Source organism: Eulemur rufifrons, chromosome 2 (assembly GCF_041146395.1).
Source record: "Eulemur rufifrons isolate Redbay chromosome 2, OSU_ERuf_1, whole genome shotgun sequence".
Taxonomy (NCBI): Eukaryota; Metazoa; Chordata; class Mammalia; order Primates; family Lemuridae; genus Eulemur; species Eulemur rufifrons.
The window spans coordinates 117,584,835-117,608,970 of NC_090984.1; the positions used below are offsets into that span (position 1 = coordinate 117,584,835).

Sequence of the window (24,136 nt, forward strand, 5' to 3'; positions counted from 1 at the left end):
ACTGTCCAAGCTAGCTTGAGTTAAATTTTCTGCAACTCATGAATAAAAGAAAATGAAATGATACTCTAAATCACCATTATCTCTTCCTGAAAAAGGTCTAGGTAAAAAAGAAGAAAGAAATGAACAGAAAAGAAAGGGGAAAAGGAAGGAAAGGAAAGGAAAAAGGAAAAGAAAGTCGGGGACTAAACAGAGAAAAAGACAATCAGACCAGAAATATGGAGATAATGAAGTGTTGCTGCCAGATCACGACAAAGCTTTGTAGGAGAAAAGTCAAGAGTCTATCATCATTTCCACACTGCAAGAAACCAGGGAAGCTTCTCTATCTAGAAGCTTCTAAACATCTGAAACTTAGAAATTTTCTCCTTAGTTGTCCTTATGAGTATTTTTTTCACTTTTGGCTATCAAGAAATCCTTTCTAAAACTGCAAAGATGCTTATTTGAGAAACAATCAAAGTGGGGGGAAATCTGGGCAGTTTTCCCTCTGTACAAGATAGTAAGAGCCCAAGGGAAATCAGGAAGGCCAGGGAAGCTGACCCAAGACTAACAAAGCACACCCAAATTCTATTTGGAAAAGAAGGCCCTGGCCGGGCCTCGTCTATAATCCCAGCCCTTTGGGAGGCTAAGGTGGGAGCATTGCTTAAACCCAGGAGTTTGAGGACCAGCCTGGACAACATGGTGAAAATTCCATTTCTATAAAAGATTTAAAAAATAGCCAGGCCTGGTGGTGCATGCCTGGAGTCCCAGCTACTCAGGAGGCTGAGGCGGGAAGATAGCCTGAGCCTGGGAGTTCTAGGTTACAGTGAGCTGTGATCATGCCACTGCACTCCAGCCTGGGCCACAGAGGGAGATGCAGTCTCTAAAAAAAAATGTTAAAGGAAAGAAAAGAAAAGAAGTCCTAGACTTCCACTGTTCCTCATGCCCAGTGTCACCTTAAGACACCAACTTCATCCAGGTGTGACAAGCCTATTCTTATAAACCAGCAGATGAAGAGCTTGGGAAAGGAGGAGTCACAAATTCACTCATTGCCGGGGCTATGTTCCTGGCATCTCAAAACAGAGATAATTTCTTTCTTACAAAACAAGACATGTCTTATAACTTTCCCTATTCCACACTAAAACTTGCACAGAGTTTGGGAAAAAATGATAGGTGGTTGGCTTCTAGGTATCAATTTGAGAATAAAAGTAAAGAAAACATTAAACATTGAAATGAAAGGTATGTATTTATCAGCATTTAGGCTCTAAATAAAGGGAAAATAGATACACATTCATTGTAAAAAGAACTGTCAAAAATAAGAGAATACAGAAATTAAATGCTTAACTGTCAAAAGATAAGGATTCTATCAGCTTTTGCAAAAAAGAAAATAATACAAACTATCAGAAGGGAATTCATAAAGAAGCAATTTGATACTACTCAAAGCAAACTGTAGATTCAATGCAATCCCTATCAAAATATCAATGACACAGAATTAAAAAAGAAAATTCTAAAACTTGTCTGGAACCACAAAGACCCCAAATAGCCAAAGCAATCCTGAGCAAAAAGAACAAAGTTGGGAGCATCACATTATGAATTCAGAATATGCTACAAAGTTGTAGTAACCAAAACGGTATTGTACTGGCATAAAAACAGAAATACAGACAATGGAACAGAATACAAAACCCAGAAATTAATCCAGGTATCTACAGCCAACTGATTTTCAGCAAAAGCACCAAGAATATACACTGGGGAAAGGACAGTCTCTTAAATATATGGTGCTGGGAAAACTAGATTTCCATACCTGGAAGAATAAAACTAGGCCCCTAATCCTCAACCTATACAAAAATCAATTCAAAATGGATCAAAGACCTAAACCTAAGACCCAAAAGCATAAAACTACTAGAAGAAAACATTGGGGATCTGCTCCAGGACACTGGTCTGGTGGTCTGGGCAAAGATTTTTTGAGTAAGCAGAGGCAACAAAAGCAAATTTAGACAAATGGGATTACATCAAGCTAAAAAGCTTCTGCACAGCAAAGGAAATAATCAACAGAGTAAAAAGCCAACCTACAGAATGGGAGAAAATATTTGCAAACTATTGCTCTGAGAGGAGATTAATATCCAAATATACAAGGAACTCAAACAAATCAGCAAAAAACCAAACCCTCTGAGTAAAATACAGGCAAATGATTTGAGCAGATATTTCTCAAAAAAATACATACAAATGGCCAACAGATAGCTGAAAAAATGCTCAACATCACTAATCATCAGGGAAATGCAAATCAAAACCACAGTGTGGTACCATCTCACCTCAATTAGGATGGCTATTATCAAAAAGACAGAAAACAATAAATGCTGGTGAGTATGCAGAGAAAAGGGAAATTTTATACACTGTTGGTGGGAATGTAAACTAGTACAGCCACTATGGAGAACAGTATGGAGGTTCCTCAAAAAACTACCATATAATAAAACTACCATTTGATCCAGCAATCCCACTACTGGGCATTTATCCAAAGAAAAGGAAATCAGTATACTGAGGGGGCAGCAGCACCCCTACATTTACTGCAACATTATTCACAACAGCCAAGATATGGACTCAACCTATGTGTCCAACAACAGATGAATGGATAAAGAAAATGTGGTATATCTACACAGTGGAATATTATTTAGCCACAAAAATGAACACAATCCTGTCATTCACAGCAACATGGAAGAAACTGGAGGACACTATATTAAGTGAAATAAGTCAGGCACAGAAAGTTTAACACTGCATGTGCTCACTCATGTGGAAGCTAAAATAAAGTTGATTTCACAGAAGTAAAAAGTAGAAGAGAGGATACTGGAGGCTAGGAGGAGTAGGGAGAAGAAGAGAATAGGGAGAACTTTGCTAAAGGATACAAAATTACAGCTAGATAGAAGGAATAAGTTCTGGTGTTCTACAGCAGCAGTCCCAAACCTTTTTGGCACCAGGACCAATTGCATGGAAGACAATTTTTCCACGGACAGTGGGTGGGGCACTTGCTCACCTGCCCCTCACCTCTTGCTGTGCGGCCCAGTTCATAACAGGCCACCAACCGGTACCCATGCATGGCCCAGGGGTTGGGGATCGCAGTTCTGTAGCACTGTAGGATGGCTATAGTTAACAACAGTTTCAAGCAGCTAGAAGGAGATATTGACTGTTTCTAACACAAAGAAATGATAAATCTTTGAGATGATGGATATGCTAATCACCCTGACCTAATCACTGTGCATTGTATGTATCACAACATCACTATGTACCCCATAAATATGTATAATTATGTGTCAATTTAAAAAGTTTTAAAAAATTCAATATTAAAATAGGAAATTAATCAAATCACATCTCTCTGTGATATCTGGTCTCAAATGCTGCTCTGACCATTACTGTCCCCTATACAAGATGGCCTGACCTGAGTCACCTCTATTCTTTCACTTGGCTCATTCACCTAGCTTAGAATGCTATCCTATCACTGCCTCATCACCATTCACCAGAATTTCCACAAGTGAAGAGAAATCTCTGCTGGCTGAATGCCTATGACCTATTATACATCCTCCCTAATTGGCCACCTAAAAGTGTTTAATGCTGCATTTTCAACCTATGTGCTAAACCCAACTGACCTCAACAGTCATACTATGGAGGCTTGGGGTATATTGCCTAATATTCATAAAATAAAGTATACTTCTATAATTTTTAAACAATTTCTATTTAGATAATTTCTCTTAAATCTCCATTCTCATTTAAATATGACCAATTAAACTATTAATAGGATTCCTTGAGTATAGGAACTGTATGTCTTACTTACTCGTATTACCCACTGTACCAAACCATATCCAGGACATGGTAAACAATGCACTCACCTGACAAAAAAACCTCAAACAGCTTCCATCTGTCTTTCATAATTTATATCATATTACATATGTTCACACAGACACATACATAAACACCTTATTCTTTTACTGGAACACATGCTCCGTAAGAACAAGATGTGTGTCTCATTCTTTGCATCTCTTAAATTTCCAGCTACAATGTCCTATATATATGAAATATATTTAAATTAACAATTTCATAACCTGAATCTGAAATTCATTAGTGTCCACACAATAATGTCCACAACAGAATCATGGATAGGTCAAGATGTATTTCTATTTGGTTTGCAAACACACATCAACCCCACTCCTACGAGCTCTGACAAGAGAGAGAATTAAAGGAAATAAATAAATAAACAAGGAAATAAAAGACACCAATTTAGCCCTTCCAATTATATTTTCCATAAGGTTATAATATATAAATTAATTTTCATTCATTTAGTAGACAGTGGCTAGCCCCAGTAACATACTTTCTATTTAGGGAAAGCAAATCCAAGAGGTAATATAATAATGTGAAAACAGAAGAACCTATAATTTTGCCAATTTTAACTTTCTTTGGCATGTTTAAGTAGACTTTTTTTAACTTGGCCTTAAGGAAAAGCTCTGAATCTCTGCTGGTAAGTAAAAGTTCAATAGTTTCATAGATGCTTATAGTTAACTGCTTTGGCAGAGCCAAAAGAATAACTCCATTTGACTGTTTTTCAACTACAGGTTTTAAATTTCTCATCAAACAATTTACACACATAAAATTAGTAAGGTTGTTTCATAGCTTCCACAAATTATTCACTTAGAAATATAGCCGTGCACTGAATGACGACATTTTGGTCAACAATGGAGTACATATACAACAGTAGTCCCACAAGATTATAGCACTATAGTTTTACACTACCTTTTCTGTTTAGATATGAGTAGATACACAAATAGCACAATGTTACAACTGCCTGCAGTATTCAGTACAGTAACGTGCTACACAGGTTTGTCACCTGGGAGCAACAGGCCATACCATATAGCCCAGGTGTGTGTAAGTGCACCCTATGATGTTTGCACAATGAAATCACCTAGGGATGCCTTTCTCAGAATGTATCCTCAGGATGTATGCCCGATGTTAAGTGACCCATGACTATAATTTAGTAATAGACAAGAAAAAAAGAATAAACTCTCTTCCTCTTTCTACATATGATAAATCACAGATTTACCGTTTTAATGTTTGAGATCTCTGTGTTGCTGTTGTCTGAACTGCATTTTGACATTGTGACAGCAGTTCATTGGAAAATCACAGCATGCCCAAGCTTCTGCTCTAAAAATAAATGCAAAAATAGCCAAGTTTAAGATTCCTGTAAACTGAATATAAACAAGAGAGCCCTATTGATATGAAGAGTTGAATAAAAGGCCATTATTTTTTATTAAATTTTAAACAATAGACATTTGGGTTATTTTAGGACACCAATCTTATCCTAAAACAAAGAACAAGAGAATGAGCTACAACAACAGCATGTTTAATTCCCAGAGATCTGGGGAAATAAAAAGCTACGGAAAATTTCAAGAAAAGATTTCAAAATGGTTTACTTTGTTTGATTTCCTTGTAGTCAAAGTAAATAAATTCTAACGATAGTGCTTTATAGAAAAATGAAAAAAAAAATCACATGTTATTTCCCAAATTTACATAGACAAAAGAAATAAAGGTCACCAGAAGAAGTACTTGGCTGAGAAATCCAAATAACCTAGTAATAAGGCTCTAATACATGTATAAAATCCCTCAGCAATTCCAATTTCTCAAAATGGAATTAAAAACACAAACTCAAAGAACAGTTAAACCTATACTACAAACTTTTATAGAATTCATTTGTGAATATAAGAATTCAAGAACATAGTTAACAATATTAATGTTGGGGAAAAATTTTAATTTGGGATGGCTCTCTAAAAGAGATTATAAACCAAAAACTAAGAAGGCATAAAGCATAGATATGAAAAGATTGATTTAATCAAAAAGGGTGATTTTGTTAGATTTGACACCAGGTTTAGTTTGTGCTCATTAGCTTGCTGTGATGCATCCACTACCATAAGCTCAGGAAGAACAAACCATCAGAGGTCTCCTTTCACCTACTATGAATACTCCAGTCTTTTAAGAGACATTCACATGGAGGTTACACTTTCTCATTTCGTACACAAATTTGTTTTACTAAGAAGTTAATAAAACTGAAGGGTCAACCTTAACACTACTTTAGTATGTACATATTTACCTCAAAATGCTGATTCTAAGTTCTTTCAGAGTTTCCAAGTCTGTATTAATTCATACCCTAGGTAACCTAAAAGCAATCAGAGAGAATATTTTAGAAGAGATAACTCATTTTTAAAAACCAACTTTAAGAAATTCGCTACTTGACAAAATTTTCATATTCAACTTATCAGAATAAAATCCCTCATAAAATAATGCATTTATCTATTGGGAAACAAGAAAACGCAGGTTGGGCATGGTGGCTCACGCCTATAATCCTAGCACTCCGGGGGACTGAGGCAGGAGAACTTCTTGAGCTCAGGGGTTCAAGACCAGCCTGAGCAAGAGCAAGATCCCACTTCTACTGAAAAATAGAAAAATTAGCTGAGTGCTGTGGCACATGCCTGTAGTCCCTGCTATTGGGGAGGCTGAGGCAGGAGGATCGTTTGAGCCCAGGAGTTTGAGGTTGCTGTGAGCTGGGCTGACGCCACTGTACTCTAGCCCGGGCACCAGAGTGAGACTCTGTCTCAAAAAAAAAAAAAAAAAAAGAAAGAAAGAAAGAAAAAGGAAAAAGAAAATACATGGTCTAAAACTAAAAGAGCTGCCCTTTAAAATGAGTATATTATGTTCTTATACAACTAAAAAAAAACTTAGTACAATCTGATTAGATATAAGGGAAAACTCTTGGCATTAAATTACATTTTCCCCTGGTAAAATATGACTTTAAAAATACTTAACAAACTCTAAGGTAAGTCAGTATCATGTGTTACATGACGATATCTTCCCATCTCCCAATATGTCAGAGTCTGTGTTTTCTCAGGCTACCTCAGACTTCATCTGATTTTTAATTCCATTCTATACTGCTACCTAAACAAGATGAAACATCACACACATCATCACACTCTAGATTGTTCCTGATTCAGAGTCACCTTTTCTGGTAACAAATAACCAAAATAATAAATGACAATTATTTAAAATTCAATGAACTTAACTATTACAAAATTATTGCTAAGGTATCCAAATTATTTCCCTAGATAATTCTGTATATACATTAGAAAGGTAATAATATGCCAAGTACAATGGCAGCTTTTATGCTGACAACACAAAGCCACTAAGTCATTTTCTAATTTTAATTGATGTCCATGACTTAAATTACAAACCTGTGAAATCCTGTTTCATAGGCACCTTTAAGGTAACTCTGAAATAGACATGCCACCACATATCAGACACTCAATCAAGTTTGGGTTCAAACCAGCAAACTTAACCTGCATTAAGGTCTAAATGCAGTAGTAGTAGGCTATATTCTTCCACAGGCTAGTAGTAATGAGAGCACCTAGAGCTTCCTGGTTTGAATTTTCAAAACCGGTAACAGAAAACTCCCAATTCATCCATTTTATCATGAGTCACAGATTTTGATACTATTTATTTTACAAATACCACTGTCCAGATTTCATTCCTACTCTCATAAAGCCCGAAGTGCACAATTTCCATAAAGTCCCAGGGAAACCAAGAGGAAAAAAATATAAACATTGTGACATTAAAACACTATCAAAAATACTGGCAAGCTAACACAGAAAACAAAAAAGATCTGAAGGGCTCTAAGTTCCTAGTAACAAAAGTGCTATGAGAATTTTAACTGCAGCCAAACCTAAATCACTAAAGGCAGCCATGGAACAGATACAAAATAACAGATTTATATGGGGCAAAATTCTCCCTGTTGAAAACAAAATGAAAGAGACCCTTCCCCCTTTTCTTTTTTCAGAATTTCTTTCTCCTTCCCTTTCAATGTATGTAAATCTAAGTCTCTAGTCTTATAACTTGACAATATTTCCTAAAAAAAAAAAAAAAACCCTGAAAGCCATCACTGAAATGTAATCAAGGGAGACAATACACAATCTCCTAATTTCCTAATTTGTCACCTGACTCCAAATTGTAAAACCTACCTCTAGTCATAAAAATAAGATAAAATTAGCAATTTTATATTGAAAACATGGATATTAGGGATTGTAACCACTTAGCTACAGAAAAGAGTACAATTTCTTTCTGTCTTTGCCAACTCTTTAGTGACTGCCTGTGATGTGCAAAGCAGTCTGATATAATCCTTATTCAATTATTAATATAAAACTGTTTTCTTTCTCCACTCTCATGGAGAGAATTTCTGGGTTGACAGATTTTGTTCATTATATTTCCCAAACACTGGCTTTTTTATTTTTTAAACATAACCCATTTCTCAAATAGTATTCATGCCAAATAGCAAAATTCCGTTTCTTGGAATTTAAATACTAGAGAAATCCTAAAATATGCTGTTCAACTACATTGGGGAGAGGAATTTTAAAAATGAAGATGTAGCCAAGTAGGCAAACACTTAGCTACGTTAAAAATGAAGCCACATAAAGGATCCAAGTTGTTTGAAAGCAACTCCGACCTACCCCCCTTACACAGATTATAGCTCATGTTTTTAGCTAACTTCGTAAGCAGAGCTGATGCTCTCGCCTCAAATACCGTTAATAATATACAGTCACTCCCTCCTCATGAATACTCTCCTATGTAGGAGGCACTGAGTAAGGCAACTGGGCATACAGAAAGCAGTCTCTCTCTTTTTTAAGTTTGTTTTTTTTTTTTTTAGAGACAGAGTCTTGCTCTGTCACCCAGGCTGGAGAGCAATAGCATGATCACAGCTCACTGCAGCCTCAAACTCCTGGGCTCAAGCAATCCTCCTGCCTCAGCCTCCTGAGTAGCTGGGACTACAGGCATGTGCCACCATGCCCAGCTAAATTTTGTGTGTGTGTGTGTGTGTGTGTGTATCTGTTATGATTATCCAGGTTTTTATATTCATTCTGTTCATTTTTATTATTAATTTCAGAGTATTACAAGGGTACAAACGCTTTGGTTACACAAATTACCTTTGCACCACCCAAGTCAGAGCTACCAGTGTGCCCATTCCCCAGACGGCACATACCACACCCATTAAGTGTGCGTTTACCTATCCCCTCCTCCCTGCTCCCACCTGCCTGACACCTGAAGAATGTTGCTTCCATATGTGATGCCCCACTAAACTGTATTATTTTTTGTAGTGACGAGGTCTCACTACATTCCCCAACCTGGTCTCAAACTCCTGACCTCATGCAATCAATCCTCCGCCTTAGGACAACTTAAAGTTAGTAGAGAGAAAATAAAGTGTTCAAAACAAGAAAATGCTCAATAATTGGTAGTTTTTAAAAACCACACTACCACCTCTACCTAGAACCACTGTTTACAAATAATTCTTAAACTCTGGAAATTTTAAGAAATCCCCCTTCGATAAAACCTAAATGCTTTATTAATCCTAAGATTCAGCACAGAAAATGCATTTTCATATAAAGTATACAAGTATTTTTAGCCAGATTAACTTGAAGAACCACAAACTCCTGAAGAGGATCAAGACATGCTATCTCCCAATATACCATTTTCGTATACTAATTATTTTGAGCTGAAGGCAATTAAGAATCAACAGATTCGGTTAAAGTTCTCTGCTCTCCCATCTTCTACCGAAAAGTAAGGCATAAATCCCCCCCTTCTACATCAGGAAGAGAACAACTCTTACCACAGCAGACAGGTGGCACCAGGACTTTCTGCATGAAAAACCTTACTAAATAACCCTTCCCTACCATTAGTTTCCTCTATGGTAACTACAGCCTTCCCACAATTTTTCTGCCCTGGAAACCCAAACCCCCTTTCTTTTGTCATTTCATTACCTATCACCCTTTGTTAGTATAATATATGAGCCTCTGATCTAAGTGTTTCTTTGGGGTCTTACTTCTTTTCTTTGAAGACTTCCTCCACTGCTGAGCCCTCCCACGTAAAAATATTAACATCAATACAATTTGTAAGCCTTTTCTCCTGTTAATCTTTTATCGGTTTAATTCACAAACCTCAGGGATAGAACCTATAAGGGTAGAGAAAAAGTTTTCCTCCCCTACATACCAAACAACTTAGTAATTATGAATTTACGTGAAGATGAAAATCAAACAACTTAAATCACAAAATATGGTATACAACATGAAATAAAATTATTAATAAATAGCTTTGTATTCACTAGTTCTCTTTAAAGGCAAAATAAAAAATACTATGTACTATTTACAGGCTACACAGACATCACTGAAAACATTATTTCACTAAGCTGTTTCTTAGACAATGAAATGTTTCAAAGATGGACAAGAAATGATAACAATCAAGTGGATGCATTGAAAATACAAAATACAAGAGAAAATAAAAAGATAGAAAAATATCCAAAATATCCATAGTATATAAAATAAATACTTCAAGGATTTATCGACTATTACTTAGTGAACATAGATTATGAATAGACTAAGGTCAAACAAACCAAAAATTGAGAGACTAAAAAGAAGAGAAAAGGGATAATAATTTCAAAAATTTAAACACTGATAAATTTAGACCGCTAAAAGAAAAAGAAAACATAAGAGAAATGTTTACATTTTTACTTTTGTCATATCTGTCGTTATTAATTTAAAAATCCCTGCACATTAATTTAGCTTACAGTAATACCACAAACAAAAAAACTTCATACAGAAATGATCCCTTCACCATTACCATTTATGATAGCAAAGAAATTCCCCCTCCACGTCTAACAATGAATGAGGGGATGGTTTGGTAAACCATGGTTCATTTTACATGACGCAATTCAATTCAGCCATTTAAAATGACGGCAGTTTATAATGAACAAAAATGCTTTGTTATGGTATTAAATGAAAAAAGCAGAACATTCTTATTTATAATAAAACCATGATCATGTCTTAGTTAAAAACTAAGCAAAGGATAACAACGGAAGAGTGAGGAAGGAGGAAGGAGGGAAGAAAGAAAATTCACCCAAAAATTGATGATGGGATTACTACAATGAGTAATTTCTTTTTCTTTCAAATGTTTCTGCCTTTTAAAATTCCCTGTAACTTGAACATGTATTCCTTCTAGAACTGGAAAACTTTTACACTGAGGATAATTGTATGAAGACACAAATTAAGTAATAAAAATCTCCTCCCCTCTTAAGCCACTAAATGTGGTAAAATTTACCCAGGTATATGAGTGGGGGAAAAAAAATGAACTCTTTTTCCTCTGCTCTCATACAACACACAAGACTTCTGTGACCAAACGTGGCGATTTCTCTACACCAACAGCAAGCAATCAATTTTGCAGCAGACACCAGCTGGTGGATATCTTCTAATTCAATTCCAGTACTACCTGCCTAGAGGTAGCATCAGATCCCACAGATTGTGGGCTCAGTCCAAGACTGTCCTCCATTTCAATGCCAATTACAAGCCCTAGATTATTCTGCCTGTGCTTCTAAATTGGGTTTCCCATAATCCTCTCCTCCTGTTCGATTAATTTCCTAAAGCAGCTCACAGAACTCAGGGAAACATTTACTTATGTTTACCAGTTTATTATAAGGGATATTACAAAGGATACAGATGAAGATATGCACAGGGCAAGGTACAGGGGGAGGGGTGTGGAGCTTCCATGCCTGGGTCCATGTCCTTTCTGGACGAGCCATGCTGTAAGAACACCCACATGTTCAGCTACCTGGAGCTCTCAGACCCTGACCTTTTGGGTTTTTATAGAGGCTTCATTACATAGGTAATGATTGATTATGCCATTGACCTTAGTGATTCAACTTACCTTCAGCCCCTCACTGCCCCACCAGAGGATGGGGGTGGGGGCATGGAAACCTTCCAATCCTGCCTTGGTCTTTCCAATGATCATCCCCCATCCTGAAGCTACCTGATAGCTGTCAGCTATCAGTCACATTAGCATACAAAAAGATACCACTTTGGAGATTCTGAAGATTTTAGGAGTTACATACCCAGAAAAGAGGTAGAAGACCAAATATATATTTTATGATATCACAGTATCTATAATTTAAACCACAAATTTATTAGTCTCCATTTCATGCACTACTCTATGAACCAAACAAATTTCTGGGTTTCTCTAAATCTGTAACATAAATGTATTATGTTTATATTTCAATATAATCATGCCTAAAATTAGATTTGTCCAACATTGAAGTTGAACACAAGTCAAATACCATTTTACCAAATTCCACCTACCAAAATCTCCACATAAAAAGTATCTCTAGGCTGCCAGCCAATGGTCCACTTACTTGGAGTACTTCTCAGACAGAAGACATTCCAACACATCAAAATAACACAGATACCCAACCATCCCCTTCAAGTTGCCTATAATGACATTTACCCTGTAGTTTTGTTTCAAGAGACATAAATATTTAATATACCACTAGCTTTCAAGGTGAGTTTTAAGGTTAATATTTGATTCCAAGTTTCTGTACTTTATGCTTTTTGAGACAGAGTCTCACTGTGCTGTCCAGGCTAGAGTGCAGTGGCTATTCACAGGCACCATCATAGGGCACTGCAGCCTCGAACTCCTGGGCTCAAGCAACCCTGCCGCCTCAGCCTCCTGAATAGCTGGGTCTACAGACATGTATTAATACTTGACTCTCAGCACTGTGCAACATGTGAAAATTTTATTCAATTCATGACTATCTTCTGCCTATCTTTTACATCAAGTAAGAACATCCATGAGGAAAAAGGAGCCACAGTTTTTTATACAACAAGCTATTTTAAGACCATATAACATGAATATTTAAATACCAAAGAGAGATCAATCCACAGACAAAATTGAACCTAAGAGACTGCTGAGTAAGATGGATGTTTTAATAAATGTTGAGACAGGAAAGCAAACATATTAAAAGTTCCAGGCAGGGGTTAAAGCACCACATCAGAGCTTCTGTGCAACAGTTCATGTTATCTGCCTTCCCTATACACCAAACCAAGTGTGTACCAAGAGATGTGCTTCTGCTCCTGGCCCCTAGCTCTCACACACCCCACCCCTAAGCTTTCCCTAAAAGCCCCTACCACTTGGCTTCCCTTTCATTCAGCACACATGGGCTGTCTACACCACCCAAATCAGGACTTAGTTACATTACTGCCCCATATTAGCTGTTATTGCCATTTCCCTCAAAAGACCTTTGAAAGAAAAGATAACTTCAAACTTTACTTACATTCATATTCACATTATATATCATAGTTTGTGATTTAATTTGTTTTTCAACTTATTGTAAATTCATAATGACCAGGTAGTCTGGAATGTAGGTGAAGAAATATTCATAACTACATTTTCATCAATTAATTCTAAGTTGAGAATAAGCCTTATTGATCTAACCTTAAATTAACATCTATTGAGTCAAAAACAGCTTTTTGTAGGTCAAATATAAAACTCCAGACTAGGCTCCAACTCCTGGCCTCAAGTGATCCTCCAGCCTCAGCCTCCCACAAAGCTGGGATTACAGGCATGTATCACAGCATCCAGTTCTTCAAGTTAGACCTTTTCGACAGGACGCTGAGGTAGAATGATGGCTTGAGGCCAGGATTTCAAGACCAGCCTGAGCAACATAATGAGACCCTCATCTCTACCAAAAAAAAAAAATTAATAAAATACATTAGGCCGGGCGCGGTGGCTCACGCCTGTAATCCTAGCACTCTGGGAGGCCGAGGCGGGTGGATCGCTCAAGGTCAGGAGTTCGAGACCAGCCTGAGCAAGAGTGAGACCCCGTCTCTACTAAAAATAGAAAGAAATTATATGGACAACTAAAATATGTATACAAAAAAATTAGCCGGGCATGGTGGCGCATGCCTGTAGTCCCAGCTACTCGGAAGGCTGAGGCAGGAAGATTGCTTAAGCCCAGGAGTTTGAGGTTGCTGTGAGCTAGGCTGACGCCATGGCACTCACTCTAGCCTGGGCAACAGAGTGAGACTCTGTCTTAAAAAAAAATAAAATAAAATAAAATACATTAAACAACTCATATTATTTTAAAAACTTAACGATCCCATCCTTGGCACCCCAAGCTCCAAAGAATAATTGTGGGCTCACTAGAAATTGTCAGAGCTAGAGGCATCAGTTTGTATAAAGATAATTTTGCTATCATCCAACTATACCTATTCCCATCCTAGTCCTTCTCAGATGACTGCGAATCACTACAAAATTCTCTTCTACATTAATGGAAACTAACCTTGAAAATGTTTCAGAAACAATTTAAAGTTCTTAAAAGTTACAGGTGTAGGCTGGTTCGAAGGTAGTGAGTTATTTCACTTGATTGTTCACAGTCAGTTACAGATTGAACCCCTTGTTCCACTACTTTCCCCCCTTCTCACTAGTGCACTTGATTAGTCTAAAAAAGAAAAAAAAAAAAGAAAAAGAAAAAAGTTACAGGTTTAACTGGGAAAACCCAAAGACTCAGATAATATTTATCAACTTTTTCATTTTAGAAATTGTATTTTGTTAGTTTTAAAATTCAGGTAAAACTCTATTCAATGTCAACCAATAAACGTAGAAGGAATGACAGAACAGTCACCATTTTTAACCACCACATTAGTAACTGAAGCAAGAATCATTCATGGATGCTGAAACCACTGGATGAAGATTATAGAAGAATATTTATGTAGTCTGAAAGTATATCTGCACAGATACCGACTAATTATAAATGAAAATTGGTATTTTTACACAGTGGAAAAACCTGAAAACCTGACAGATACCAACTTAACCCCAACAACAAAGTTAAGATCCTCAATATTAGGGCAAGCAGGAGAGCTAGAGCCTGTAACCCCAGCACCATGGGAGGCTGAGGTGGGAGGATCTCGAGTCCAGGAGTCAGAGAACAGCTGGTCAACACAGAGAGACCTTGTCTCTAAAAAAATGAAAAAAATTAGCCAGGCATAATGGTGTGCGCCTGTAGTCCCAGCTACTTGGGAGGCTGAGGTGGGAAGATCACTTGAGCCTAGGAATTCCAGGTTGCAGTGAGCCATGATCACGACACTGTACTCCAGCCTGGGTGGGAGACAGAGACTCTCTTTAAAAAATAATCAATACTGGGACAAACTGATATATACCTCATGTAGTTTTCCTGCTAAAACTGTAAAACCTGAATCCAATCATAGTATACATAAAAACCAAATCTGAGGTTCATTTTCCAAAACAACTGACATGTAATCTTCCAAAATGTCAGTATCACAAAAGACAAAAGCTGAAAAACTCTTTCAGATTAAAAGTGTAAAGAGATATGACAGCTAAATGCGATGTACAATCCTGGATTGAATCTATAGAATGACTTATTTCTCTAGTGAAATGAAAAGTGCTACCTTAAGAGAGATTAGTAACATAAAGGGATCTCACAAAAAATGAAATAAACTAGGTAAGGTTATACTACAGAAATTATAACGTACTATGTAACTTTTTCTTCAAACAATATAAACAACACAGGTAAACATTTGCCAGAGCATTTACTGCTTAGACAAGACACAGATTTCAAATGTGTGTCTAAGTGTGCTGTACATATTTTATATATTACACATTTTATTTATATAGTTTATTGTAATTATTTTATATCTATTATATATGAATATATACACACACTATATATATATATGTATATATATATTTCTTTTTTTTAACGTCCAAGATACTAAACTATGCTAAAAAGGATTTAAGAAAATTATTTGTCTCCACACTCTTGGCCAAAGTATGGACTCAACTCATACATTAAGGAAAAAAAAAAAAAAATTCCTGGACATCTAATGTTCAGCAACAAAAAAGCTAGAGGTTTACAAAGACTTAGCACTATAGTCTCTGTAAAAATAATATTCTCCTTCAGAAATGTGTTATATGTCCACAAAAACTTTTTTTATAAACATATCCCAAAAGGAAAGCAATGTTTGACAATGCTTTATTTCACATATTTTATTGAAGAAGAGATGGAAATTAAAGTCCATATATTACATAAGCAATAAAGAATTACTCCTCTTAAGATACTAATAGCATTAAGAAATTTCAGCTTGCTTTAACTCCAGTTGAATGTTAATTTTCACTTACATCCTGCATTTAAATGCTAATTTAGATTGTTCTGTTATTTGTTCACATATTAGTATTTTTAATCGACACAATTCTTTACTGTCCGTAAAACACTCAAAATTATGTTTGGTCTATGATTAATAAATTAGTTGAGTTTACTATATGTTAACAGGTATATATAAAGATTTAGAAATTGGGTTTTTTTTCTTTTTTAATGTTTAGCTAGCTGTACTATATACATGAGCCTGAAAAAAAAAAAAATAGGTACTCTTAGTACAGAGTTACATGCAAAATATAATAAACTTTTAAAATTAAAATACGAAGATGCCCATCAGACACTTCTTTCCTCACTGACCGTGCCAGAGGCCTCTCAATGGGTTACTTGCTCTTCTCTACATAGATCAGAGCCAAAACCTCAAAGAGTTTCTGTCAGATTCTCATTCATTAAAACATGTTTACTAAGCTGTACTAGATGTGGGGATAGAAGGTGAAAAGACTCAACGCCATCCAGTCTAGGCAGAACCTGACTTTAGTTTTCAAGCCTTATTTCCCAAGGTTTTTGGTCTTATATCTCCTGCTCAGAACATCTTACAATTCCATCATCTCCTTTCCTATGGTCATTAGGGAAAAACCTTAATGCAGTCTCTCCTTTCCATGTCTCATAGTCTCAGTTTGAAGTGGAGACGTCTCTAAATTATGTGGGTATTTCAAAGATCACTGACTATAAAATATCTTGGAGACTCAGTAAATTTTCTGAGGAAAAGTTCTCATTTTACTAGTGAGAAAATTAAAACTACATCTAGAAAGTCGAGAGCGATTGGCCTTTAATCACTAGTGAGAAGTAAAGCCAAACTAGAACACAGATTTCTTCTGTTTTATACTGTTCATTCAGTTCCATAATCATGTCTGCGTCAGTTATCTGGAATTGTATTGTTCCTAAACTAACCTATTACAGTGCTTGTCTTTGCATGTGTAGACACAGCCTAAATCAAGCACCTTTACATGGGATTCTGGAGGGGTCCCTATACTTCCTATAATCTTTTGTAAAATTACGAGTATGTACATGTGTATTTTTCTGGGGATAAGATTCATATCTTTCATCAAATCAGTAGTCTCCAAAAAGTAAGAACCATTAGTCTACATATACCAAAGACATGACATATGTAAAAAGCTTATGCTGGTTTGAAGTATAGTTTCAAGGATAACAGATAAATAATGGGTTATTTAAGGAAAGCTGAAAGATATTTAAGGCACTATTACCCTTGCTTTCACTGTTATAGAGACCCCACTAAGACAGCTAAACCAGTATGGATACTCCTCATAGAAAACTTGTCTGTGACGTGCTGGCCTCAAGCTCTCTTTTCCTTTTCATTTTCCATTATAAAACCAGATATATATTTCAACATTAATAATTTTGGGGGAAAAATCACAATATAATCTAATCACATTAAGAATATAGCAAAGTTTTTTCTAGAGTACATATTTAAAGGAAAAATAATTTCATCTAAATTTTATCAAATGCTTGTTAGGTGCCAGAACTGGGCTGAGAGTTTAACCCACTGCCACACTAGGAAAAAATTTTTTCCTCAGAGTCACAGTGTTTTATCACAAAAATAGAATAAAAGCGTAGAAAAAAAAATGATCCTTTCTAATTTAATGAAAAATTTGTTATTTTTTATTGTTTTCTGTGCTTGAGTTACATGCAATTAAATTGACAATATTAATTGTAATAATAAGAACACCAACAAGTAAGATTTTCACCAAGCAACTGCAGGGTTCTGCCCATGGGCCACCCATCACGTAACATGCATGCTACAGCATGGCAGCGTGAGTTGCCTGCCCACTGTGCAGCTCCCAGGGTGAGAAGACGTGTGAGTTATGTATGCTTCACGAGGCCCTGGGCTCAAAACTAGCATGAGTTAAATACAGTTCACATGGCAGTCAATGTGTTAGGAGACTCCTTTCTTCTTCGAAACCTCAAAAGGTACACACTATTATGATGACAGTTTACAGATAAGGAGGCTGTGACTCAGAGAGGTTGCCCTGGGCCCAGGGTTCCTCAGCTACAAAGTGGAAGCATCAGGATTTGAACTCTAGTCTCTCTGACACCAAACACGTGCTCTTAAGCATCCCTACAATGCTACAATAAAATATTAATATTTAAATTTGCAAAGTGTAAAAAGCTCAACAATACCAAGAATCGGTGCCACCCACAAGTGATGGCTGTGCAGCAGGATGCATAAGAGGCAGAGAGGCTGCAGGGTCATCCCATTAATCTTGTTCCCCAGGCTGTTACTAAAAGAGGGAAAGCAGAAATCCTGGAATCTCAAAATATCTCAGATGATTCACTATGTCTACTGCCCTCCTTCTTCCCTTTGAATAGGGTTACTGATCTAACTTCTTAATCAAAGAACCTTCCTATATTATTTCAAAGATCGGTTTGTAAATGGAGATCCTTCTCTCATTATTCAAGTTTTATAAGTACAGTATTTCTTTTAATTCTGAAAATGGTTAATTGCCCTTATTTTCTAAACCTCAAAAAGGATTTTTCAAATGTGTTTTAAAAAATCCCTACTTTATTGCATACATTGAGCTGTCACTTCAAGAAAGGACTATCACAACAATCAGGTTAGCCTGCTTCAACAATTAGAAAGTCTGCAATACCAGTAAAACTCCCAATTTTTACAGCAATTTCCTTCCATGATTCTTAACACTTTCCTCAGTCTGCAATGTTTCTACGCACATAATCATACACACCTCACAAATGGAGAAGGACCAACCAACATAACTTATCCAAAATCAAAATAGTAATGATCTTTTTAAAAGCCTTAATATGTAAGCAATATTATTCTCCATACAACTCTGTTAGCTTCTGAACACTTCAAAAAGTAGTATAAACTACTTTATTCACTCAACAAATCTGAGTGCCTCCTATATGACCGGCACTATGTCTGGTAGCATGAAAAACTTAATCCTTACTAGTCTATAAACCTTAACACACCCAAGAGCATTTTAATATCTCAAAAATCAAAACCCTACGGCCAAATTTAAGCCTGTCATGTCTTATTTCTAGTTACAGCCCTACTGACATCCTCAGACAATGTTTTGGGGCATCTTCTTAGTCACTTATTTAAAATGTGTAATACAGTAACTATATGTTAAAGGAATACCAACAATTCATTGGTAATTTTAGATGAGAAAGCCATTTTGTACTCAGAATTTATTTTAACAAAGGCCTTCTTACATGACTGAAAATTTCAATTTCATAAGATATGCCTCAAAAATAATGCTTTTCTCTCTGCGTTCATTCATTTATTGAGTTCACACCACCTTACACGCAGTCCTACTTTTCAGACCAACACACATTCCTAAAGACTGGCAGAGAATCACTATTTGGAAAATCCTGAATGTCCAGAAGAGAGCTCATTCGTGAATGGATTGTTATTTGGCATCTGTCAAAAGCCTGAATGAGACAAGCGACATTTGAAGGATACCACCTGAGAGGCAAATTAACTAAACTCTAATGAATCAAATCACTGGAATGGTGTACACCTATATTACCACAGCTTTTCTTTTATACCTTAGGCTTTTATCCAGTTTCTCTAAAATGGCATGTGAAAAATGTACCTTTATCGTTTGTAAAATGTAAAACATTTTCTCCATAAATTGTTAATGTTATTTTACTTAAGAATCCAAATGATTAATTATCCTTCATACATGAGAAATATCTGCTTCTCCTAATTGGTATACTTCCTGTCATTAATCAATGCCAACTTTAGTTACACGCAGGCACTGAGTTATCCCTGTCCTAAGCTTCTCAACTAATTCTCTCCCTCCACACTCCACCCCCAACCAACCTTTACCATTATTTTCATAGTCCTCTTGAATACCTTTCTATTATTATAAGACCATTTCAAACCCTTTCCCAAAGTAGACAGATTATAAATTATTAAATCATGGTTGTCTCTGCATACAATGTACTAATACTAAAGTCTCTTCAGCAGAAATTAGCAAGAACTGAAAACCAGCTTTATCATGCAAACGATTTGGTTAACATCAAAGAATTAGAAATTAAGAACTAAAAGGTCCAAGCCCCACAGGAAAAGGAGGTAGAATACCAAGGAAATAATGCTGCCTCAGAAGATTACAATCTACTTTGGCAAGTCATAAGTGCATAACAAAATATTGAAAAGAAACCTGTGAATAAGAGTAGTGTAACACATATGCAACCACTGAGCGTTCAGGATGAGCTAAATGTCCAAAAAGCACAGCACAAGGTAAACAAAAGGAATCTCTTGGTTCCAACTTTCTATTTACACAACTTGAACACAGGCATTATCAATATCTTCCTCTGGCATTCAACAAAGCACATCACTCCATATTGATCAACTGAATGAATTTAGTTACTTGAATACCCACTTGCCAGATACTGTGATAGGAACCAAGACCATAAAAATGAGTAAATCCTGGGCTTCAAGAAGATTATGATCCTTTATCGACACAGAGGAACTGTTTGTAGAAAATTACCACTGTTTAGAAGAACCCTGAGAAAACTCATATTACAATAAATCCCGAGTCTAGTGTTTTGCTGATCAAAAAACAATCTAACCATTTCTGGGTATATACCCAATAGAAGGGAAAGGTGAGACTCAAATGGATATACTTATGTTCACGGTAGCATTATTCACAGTAGCCAAAAGACAGAAGCAACCCAAATAAATGGCCATCGGCGGATGGATAAAAGAAAATGTGGTGTATAAATACAATGGAATACCTTTCCCTTAAAAAGGAAGGAAATTCTACCACATCTACAACAGGGAGAAACCCTGAAGACACTATGCTAGGTGAAATAAGCCAGACACAGAACAAACATTGTATGATTCCACTTATATGAGGTTCCTAGTGTAGTCAAATCCATAGAGATGTAAAGTAGAATGGTGGGTGCCTAGCGGTGGGGGTAGGGTGGAATGGGGAGTTAGTGTTTAATGGACAGAGTTTCAGTTGGGGAAAATGAACAATTATGAAGATGGATAGTGGTAACTACTGCAAAACAATGTGAATGTACTTAATGCCCCTTAATTGTACACTTAAAAATGGTCAAAATGATAAATGTTATGTATATTTTACCACCCGGAAAAAAAAAAATGTGAAATACTCAGATAACCAGAGGTCACCTGAACATTTAAGGTTAGACAGAGCTTCATTTATTCCACAAGAATTTACTGAGGACTTACTATGCGTTATGCAGACTTTGCTCCTACAATCCACTTGGAACAGCAATGCAATGCAATGTAAAGAACATGAATGCAAGGACTCTGAAATCAAACCATGATTCAATCCTGGCTCTGCTGCCACTTCTAGATTCATAACTCAGGGTTATAATCAGAGTCTTAGTTTCCTTGCCTGTAAAATAAGGACAATATTGAGTTTGTCTCAGGGTCACAGTGAGGACTGAATGAGAATGCCTGTAAAAGAACCTGAAACATCTTAGAACATAATAGGGGGGCACTCAATAAAATGTTTCCCTTATCTCCTTTGCCACAAGTGGAAACAACGTTAAGGTCACAAGTGAGAGAATGTCTATGAAATACTGACTTTCTCAAATGAAACAAGCAAATCACATGTCAGATGGGCAGAGAATAAAATATCTCAATGCCACAAAAGTCATCCTCCCTAGAAGGCAGCATCACAAGTACTGTAATATCCATTATATAACACCACAAAATCACTATCAAATAAGAATAATGAGCCACATCATAATAAAATGTCTTCTAAAACCAAGACGATAAAGCCCAGCAATAGCAAAACCACCCAGCTCTAACAACTCAGACACAGGCATAACACAGTAGTCAGAACTTCACCTTTCATGATGAGACGGTAACATAAAAAGTAAAGCAAGCACTTACTAAAATAACTGCAGGAAAAGATCTTTTCTCCTCAAAATTGACTAACTCATCTTTTCTTAAAACATTTTGGTGCCATGACTAAATTTATAAATCTATGTTACTGTGATCAATGTTTATAGTGACCATACTAAAAACAATCTTTAATAGTGTTTTGAATCTACAGAGTTGTACAAAATATGTTCTGAAATAATTACATATGTATATAAGTGTATGTATATAACATATATTACATATAGCATACACGTGCCACAGCTAGCTTTAAAGAAAACACAGCAAAATAAACTGAACACTCCGGAGCCTAATTAGATATTAATAATATTAAAAATTACTATTTGCTAGGAGGCTCATCCAGAATCCATCTTTTAATAAGTTATTTGAGCTTTTAGTTAGGATGGGTATTTTTATTTGGAAAATTTAATGTTTACCAATACATTTTCAATTTAAACTTTTTAAAGTACATTTTAAACAATATTTTCGAAGTTACTTAACTCCTAACTTGAGCCCTTTTCCATTGACTGAGCCTGATGCCCTTGAAAGCAAGTACCACGAAGACAACTGACAATCAGGATTGCAAAGATTCAGAATATTCAAAGACAGAAGCATAGACTTCTAAGTGATGCTCTAACCAGATGAATGCTTTTTAAAACCTGAAAGTAGTAAGAATACTTAGGCTTATCGTGCACATCAGTAACGTACGCCTTTAACCACAACTCTCTTCACAAAAGCACTGACTGAACACTAGACAGTCAGGACTCCCCACGCATCTCTAGGTTTTTGCAAATCTTCAGGATACTAAGGATACATTAAGTGGTTTGCGAAATCTGTCCTGCAGGCAAAGCCATCGGGGCAGCTCAGCTTTTCCACACAATCTACATAAATCTGATACGCTAACTGAAAACATATACTGATTTCTCCAAAATCAAAAACCCGTTAAGAAAGTTTCCTTGGCAGGGTCCAGGCATTTCAGCACAAAAACATCTGAGAGGAGGGGCAAAAAGATGGCCTCGGCCACCCGCCCCCTGGGGTACAGATCTGGTCACCAGCCAATAAACACACAATCGTTCCTGGGAGGGACTGGAGACTCGCGCTCTCCTGCCAGCACGGGAGCCCCGGCTTCGTCCCCTCCCGCCCCCCGCGCAGCGACCCCAACATCAGAGCAGGGCCCCCGGATGCTTCCGAGTCGCCGGGCACCCGTTTCCACCTTGGCTAGCTCCGCACCACTTTGGCGTGCAGCTGGACCTGTCAAAAACCCTATACTCCTGGGGCCGGGGGGTGAGCCGCGAGGACCCGGCTCGACTTGGGGTGGGAAGGCGGCCGAATACCCCGCCCACGCCAACGCGGCCGCAGAAACTCTCTCCAAAGGCTGATTTGGGGGCAGGCGCCAGGATCGGGGCCCCGGGGCACAGCCCGGACCCGCAGACGCCCGATCCGCAGGCCGCGCGGCACTGCCCGGGGACAACGAGGCCCGGCAAGGCCGCGCCATCTGGCAGCGCCGGCCAGGCCCCAACGCGCGATCGGGCCCAGGGCCGGCACGCAGGCCTCGGGGCAGACGCGGGAGCGCGGCCGGACAGAGCAGCTCCCCGCCCGGGACACAAAGCGACTCCAAGGGAGCCCGCCTCACCTGCAGCACGGGGCGCCGCGGGCCTTCGAGAACCATCAGACCCCGCTCCGGCGCGCGCGTCACAGCCCAGGCCTCCCAGTGCCGCCCGGCGCCGCCGCCGCCGCCGCCATTTCCTGCCGCTCGCCGTCGCCTCGTCCCCGCTGTCAGGTTACTCCATTCACCTGGGCCTGGAGCAGCCTGCGCCGCGCCGCGCCGCGCCTCCGCCTCGACCCCTCCTGCCGGTGCCTGCGGAGACTGCGCAGCGCCCGGCTGGCCCGCAGCCCGCGCACGGCCCGCGGCAACGGCGCACAGCCGCTTGGAGAATCCCACCGGCGCCCGCGCCGCCCCTCCGCGCCCCCACGCTCCGCTCGCCCCGCGGCGGCATGAGAGGGAGCCTGTGATTGGACAGAGCGCGGCGGTGAAAGGTTAATCCCGGCCCTCTAGCCACTCAGGAGCGGGGAGACAGCGGACACAGGCTGTGGAGGCCGAGGCGGCGTTTGCGGCCCAGCGCCGGGACGGGACCCTGGAGTTCCACGCCTTGCGGCTCGGGGCTTTTGCAGCCTTCTGGAACCAGCATGCCGGGGCTAGGGTGCTGGCTAAGCCTGGCAGACTCTCCTGGCTTTCGAAATGCTCCTGTCTCCATTGT

At 38.1% G+C, this 24,136-nt stretch overlaps 1 protein-coding gene across 1 annotated transcript in view; it reads right to left on the bottom strand.

Moving 5' to 3' along the window:
* The window catches only part of DICER1 (dicer 1, ribonuclease III), a 71,833-nt gene extending 47,998 nt beyond the window's left edge, over positions 1–23,835 (bottom strand). Inside the window, 1 exon segment of the mRNA XM_069489388.1 lies at positions 23,512–23,835. The gene's annotated coding sequence lies outside the window, so the exon portion shown is untranslated.
* Between the last annotated feature and the right edge of the window lie 301 nt (positions 23,836–24,136).